The 6,015-nt window shown below is 37.8% G+C and overlaps 1 pseudogene across 1 annotated transcript; it reads left to right on the top strand.

The window, feature by feature from the left end:
• The first annotated feature begins 4,987 nt into the window (after positions 1-4,987).
• LOC307096195 (protein lin-28 homolog A-like) lies at positions 4,988-5,603 on the top strand (annotated as a pseudogene). Its single transcript has one exon. The product of its transcript is annotated as a protein lin-28 homolog A-like (transcript).
• The last annotated feature ends 412 nt before the right edge of the window (positions 5,604-6,015 follow it).

The following is a 6,015-nucleotide window of genomic DNA, read 5'->3' as shown; positions in this document are numbered from 1 at the left end:
ACTAAAGCAAAGGAATATGCCAGGATAAGAAACATCATCAACCATATATTGCCCTATAAAGTTGGTCTAGGGTTTAAGACAGAAAATTATCATGATATATTTGGGCCTAGACATTTGTTCTGGTTTAGTACTCAGATATTTATTAGCGACGATCAATGTTGGTTCAAGCAAATGCTACAGCTTTATCACAGAAGTAAAGATGCCAGTGATTTTCACAATGTTGTCACCACAAACCAGAGTAGTTTATTGTATATCATGATCCAGTCCATACACACACAGCATTGAAAATGGTATCACAAAACAATCCCTACCCTGACCACAGGTACAAGAGGTTCAAATCAGGCTTCCCCAAGATGTACTGTATTTTGGCTCGTGAATTATTTTGAGCTGGAAGCTACTGAGACCCTGCAGGTTTATGAGAAACTTTTACCTCTCTCTTAAAGAATTTAAACTAGGGGCCTTGCCTGTAGTGACATCACCAAACCAGCCAAAGAACCTTGAGGCTAGAAGAAAGTTTCTTCCTACCCCACATGAGGTTCTCTAGTATTTTTTTTCTCTTTTACTCCAGTTTATTTTTTAAAAGTATTGCTAGTTTTAATCCCCTCATGGGCTGACACCTGCATATTTTAAAATCCTGGTCTAAAGAGAAACAAAATACTGGAATATAGAATTTATCTAGGTCTTATCATCATTTATAAGCCTTGAACACAAAGTAAAACAAAACCATTTTATTTTATTTTTCAATTTTTTTTTATTAAGGTATTATATGTGTACATATCTTACCATTGCCCCCCCCCCCAAACAAAACCATTTTAAACTTACTGTTTTCTCTGTGAACTACAACCTATCTAACAGAAGCATGCTCTCATATTATAAAGGTATTATAACTTTCCATGGTTGGCTGAATCTTACCATAAGAGTAGGAAATGGGAATAGTAGCTATGGGTATTTATTGATACCAGAACCGGTAAGCAGGACTCCTTCCCGCCGTCATGTCTCACGGAATCAAAGATTGAAGCCAGGGACCAGAGGAGTTCAAACAAGGTAGGAGTTCATTGCAAACAAACACAGGCTCCCAGCTCAGGGAGGGGATTCAAATGGGCTGCCCAGAAGCATTCTGCCCTTCTCCTTAAATCTGCTAAAGGCACACTCTTTGTCTATCTGTGCTGCTCTCTGATTGGTTCTTGGCCTTTTTGCAACTTTTTATTTTGCACTTGCAAGAAAAACATCCTTGTTTCAAAATACCCTGTTTTTCTGTTATCCATCCTGTTTTTCTGCAGATCATTTTGTGGTTTCAGCTAGCTCCATGATTCCTCCTTCTTCCACCCCTTTTCCTGCCTACCTAATTCTGCTTTAACTCCTTTCATTATGACACAGCTCCTTCTTAGATTCTTGCCACATTCATGGCAAATATCACTAACTGATCACTTCACTCTTATCAGTAGGCCTGGACACCTCTTCAAAGTCCTTTACAGAGCAGCTCTTTGCACAGTCAATGTTAATTAATAAGAGCTGCCAGCAATGCAGTCTCTTGGAAAACCCTGAAATATAATTCTCTAGAGTCTCTAAATAAGTAAGAGACTCACTAGAAAGGAATTTTTCATTATAGTTAAAATGTTAAACTTCCCATCAGAGTGATGTCAGCAAGATGGTGAAATAGGAAGCCCCAAACTTTACTCACAGAAACAACAACTTAAAAACACTAATTGCCTTTTTGAGCAACCCAGAAACCAGTCAAGAGGATCCTGCACCTCAGGTGAGAAGCAGACAAGAAGAACCACATTGAGCCCAGTAGAAAAATGTGTGGCATTTACTCTCCATAGTCACTCTCCACAAGACAGTACTGAATGATTAGGGGGGAAATCCCAATGCCTACCTTCTCACTGGGGAGGGAAAGAAAGAGTAGAACATACATCCAACGTTCTGACTTTTCAGGGGGCTAAGAGACTACATTAAGTCTTGTTTGAATCTAAATGCTGATAGGAACATGAAACAGGTTGGGGGCCTCTGAAAAAGGAGCATACCATAGCTTAGACTAGACTCAGAGAGTCTGCAGTACCACAGACATGCACTAGCCAAAATAATCTTGAAAAAATAGAAAATAGTTGGAGGCTTCACACTTCCTATTTTCAAAACATAGTATAAAATGACAGTAATCAAGATGGTGTGCTGGTGGCATAAAGACAGACATATAGATCAATGGAACAGAATAGAAAAATCAGAAATAAACCCTTGTGCATATGATCAAATTATCTTCAACAAGGGTGTCAAGACTACACAATGGGGAAGGGCTAATGGTGTTGGGAAAACTAGATATCCACATGAAAAAGAATGAAGACAGACCCCAATTTTACACCATATTACAAAAATTAACTAAAAATGGATTAAAGACCTAAAGATATAAGACCCCAAGTGAAGAGACAAATTAAAAGGGACAAATTAAAGATATAACGGATTTCCCTTTATTCATTCTGCTATGAAAATTCCAATCAAGAAGCATATTGTTAGACTGAATAAACTATATTCCATAATAGTCTTATTTTAAAAAGGAGAATCTTCTTTTAAAAATTAGTGCTTGCTTAATATTCACTTCAACTAATTAAACTCAGAGAAGGGATTTTCCCCCTAAAATGGAACCTAATCATTTTTGCACTAAAATATTATGTTTATTATTGTTATTAAATTAAACAAAGCTATAATAAAACCCTACTAACCATGAATAATTTAACAATGTCTTTAGAGGTCACTGGAAAAGTAATCTCTAATAAAAAAATTACAAGTTCTAAAAAATATAGCATAGGACCCAACGAAAATTTAACCTTTTGCACGCGGATGTCGAGTGTGACTCGACATGGTTAGCATTAGAAAAAAGGAATCGAGAAAAAAGCAAGCGAGTGCAAAGGGTTAATTAAAGTAACTTTTTGAAATGCTTTGATTGAAAAAAAATGAATGTCCCAATATTATATCATTTATAGTTCCATGAAGATTTTTTCTTTCCCTTTTTAAAGATTTATTTTCCTTAAAAATTCTCGTGTACTGTATATTCAGATAAATTTATCTTATTCCTCAAGTAGCTTATAAATATTTGATAAATGAAGAAATCAAATGTGGTTTTATACTATTTTTCCTTCTAATAAAACAAACACCGCTCCCCCCCACCCCCGAATTCGTACTCAGAAAGCCTGAATAACAGTAGTTGTACAGTCTGAGTAAACCACAGTTTCCTGATTTGAACATAATACCTATCTTTCAGGGATATTACACTGTATAGATATTTATAAAATATTAAATTTTATTATTCTCCCTCCAGATGATGGATATGAATTGTACACACTTTTACTGGCATTAGAACTAAACTCTCAAAGAACCATTATTCTCACTCTAAGTTATTATCCAGCAACTTTTGTAGCCCTCAAGAAAAGTAGTGACAGGTTAAAGCTGGGGCAATAGGAGGCAAATTACTTTTATTTTTTTTCATGTGGGCATTGGTAGAGAAAGTAGAGCCAATAAGCTGTTATTCCTTAAAATAAACACACAAAAACACACATTCCAGAATTGTTTAATTACTGATAAAGATCATACTATTAAGGATATGCTGTCTAATATTGTAGTTGTGTGCTTTGTTAAAACAGACAACATACCCCAAATGGAGTCACTTATACTAAGTCCCACATTACCAGACTGAGAATTACAGTTTCTGTCCTTCCAGAAATGGAATCTTATACCAGTCAATCAGGAATCAACTGATCAGCACCGGTTAAGTAATCTGCCTGATAAACACCTGCTACCCCTAAAGAAAGTAACCTTACAATAACCAACCCAATTATTTGCCTAGTATAACTTTTTTGATTCCGCTCCCTTCTGCCTATAAAAGTCTTTCACTTTATACAGCTCCTCAGAGCTCCTGTGGGCTAGATTGGATGTTGCCTAATTCAAATTTGTTTTTGCTTAAATAAACTCTTAAAATTTTTAATATGCCTCAGTTTATCTTGTAACAGTTCTCAGCACTTGAAATATGACCAGTCTAAATTGAGATGTGCTGTACTACATCCAAGTACACACTGAACTTCAAAGACTGAATCTGAAGTAGGAATGTAAAACATTTCATGAATAATTTTTTAAATTGATTAAATATTGAAATTATAATGTTTTACTTACCTTGGGTTAAATAAAATATGTTCTTGAAATTAAATTTTTACTTTTAAATGCAGCTACCAGAAAATGTAAAATTACAGATGTGGCTGCCATTTTATTTTTATTGGATAATGTTGTTCTAGAGGGCCCAAAGGAAAAATGAGGCCCATACTTTTCTTCAAGTTGTGTCTTATACAACATCATGCCAAACTGGATGTTTGCACTAACACTCTTAAAGGGTTCACATTTGAATATGAAGCATAATAAATGCATCTATATGAATTATGTTAACACCTAGAGATAATTTTCAAGAAACTAGCCTCTTCAGAGTTATATATATTTTAGTTCGGATAATAATGATCCCAAGAGTTCACCATTTATCTTTTAAAATCTCCTTGATTGGAGGTGGGAAGAAATGTCAAGCCAGCTGTCTAACTACATGTCTGTCTTTTGTAAAAAAAGGCCAATCTACTCCATTAATTCAGAGTTGCAACTATATTCAAATATCAGACCTGCTGAAAAGAGGCAATAGAAACTAATTTTTAGTAAGGCTAAGAAATAGCATTATCTATTTTCTCTTCTTTTTGTACATATACAGATCAATTTCAGAAAAAAAATATTTTTATTCCTTAACACAATTCTATGTTGAGAAAAATCCATTTATATTTGTAAGGGACAAGGTCAAATTCTTCATAAAATACATATTCTATTAGGTCATTGTGAAAACCTTGACCATTGAGGATCTAGTCATAAAATATTCCAGAAATAAAAATGAAAGGAGGGGCCTTCGGACTTCTCTTGGGCTGGCAGCTGACTGACCTGGGGCCCGAGCCTGTGGGCTTAGCCGACTACCATGGGTTCTTTGTCAACCCAGCAGTTTGCAGGTGGCTGTGACAAGGTACTGGAGGAGGCGCTGGATGACTGGGCCAGGGCAGTAGTGGAGCCGCAGCTGCTGCACTGTTCCCTGCATCTCTAAGTGTTCAAAGTGCACATGGGGTTTGGCTTCCTGTCCATGACTTCCCAAACTGGGGTCATGCTGGACCCACCAGTGGATATCTTTGTGCAACAGAGTAAGCTGTACCTGGAGGGCTTCTGGAGCCTGAAGGAAGGTGAGGCAGTGGAGTTCATTTTTAAGAAGTCTTCCAAGGGCCGTGAATCTATCCGAGACACTGGCCCTGGTTGGGTGTTCTGTATTGGGAGTGAGAGGAGGCCAAAAGGGAAGGATATGCAGAAGTGCAAATCAGGGAGACTGGTGCTACAACTGTGGAGGTATAGACTATCATGCCACGAATTGAAAGTTGACACCCCAGTCCAAGATGTGCCACTTCTGCCAGAGCATCAGTCATTTGGTGGCCTCATGTACACTGAAGGCCCAGCAGGCCCCCAGCTCACAGGGAAAGCCAGCCTATTTTCAGGATGAAGAAGAAGAGATCCATAACCCTTCCCTGTTCCCAGATTCCCAAAATTGAACCACAGTGAGTTTGGGGCTGTCCTTTTGTGATCAGGAAGTTTCGAGGAACAGGCATCAATTGGCACAATGGAGAAAGTGAGGACAGGTGGGTAGGAGGAAGCTGGCACTGCCATGTATCTCAGGCCGGGTTCCACAGCATCACCCCTCTTCCTTCTTGGCAAGGGGGTAAGGGGTGAGGCAAAGGAACTCCAACCATATTCTATCCAAATGTATGTGAGGGCTTTGGGGGAGACCCCTCCCTCATGCTTTGAGTCTCCTTCCCAGGATTTCTAGCTTTGAAAGCGGCCTGAATAAGGAAGCTGGTTTCCTTTTAAAGAAGGATATGTAATAATATTTCCCCTGCCAGAGAGAAAAAAATTAACATGAGGACAGAAATAAGACCAAAAAGAACTACATTCTGTGGGAAGGAA

Source organism: Cnephaeus nilssonii (genome assembly GCF_951640355.1).
Source record: "Cnephaeus nilssonii genome assembly, chromosome: X".
Classification (NCBI taxonomy): domain Eukaryota; kingdom Metazoa; phylum Chordata; class Mammalia; order Chiroptera; family Vespertilionidae; genus Cnephaeus; species Cnephaeus nilssonii.
Note: the sequence above shows the minus strand (reverse complement) of the source record. Positions and strands in the feature narration are given on the sequence as shown.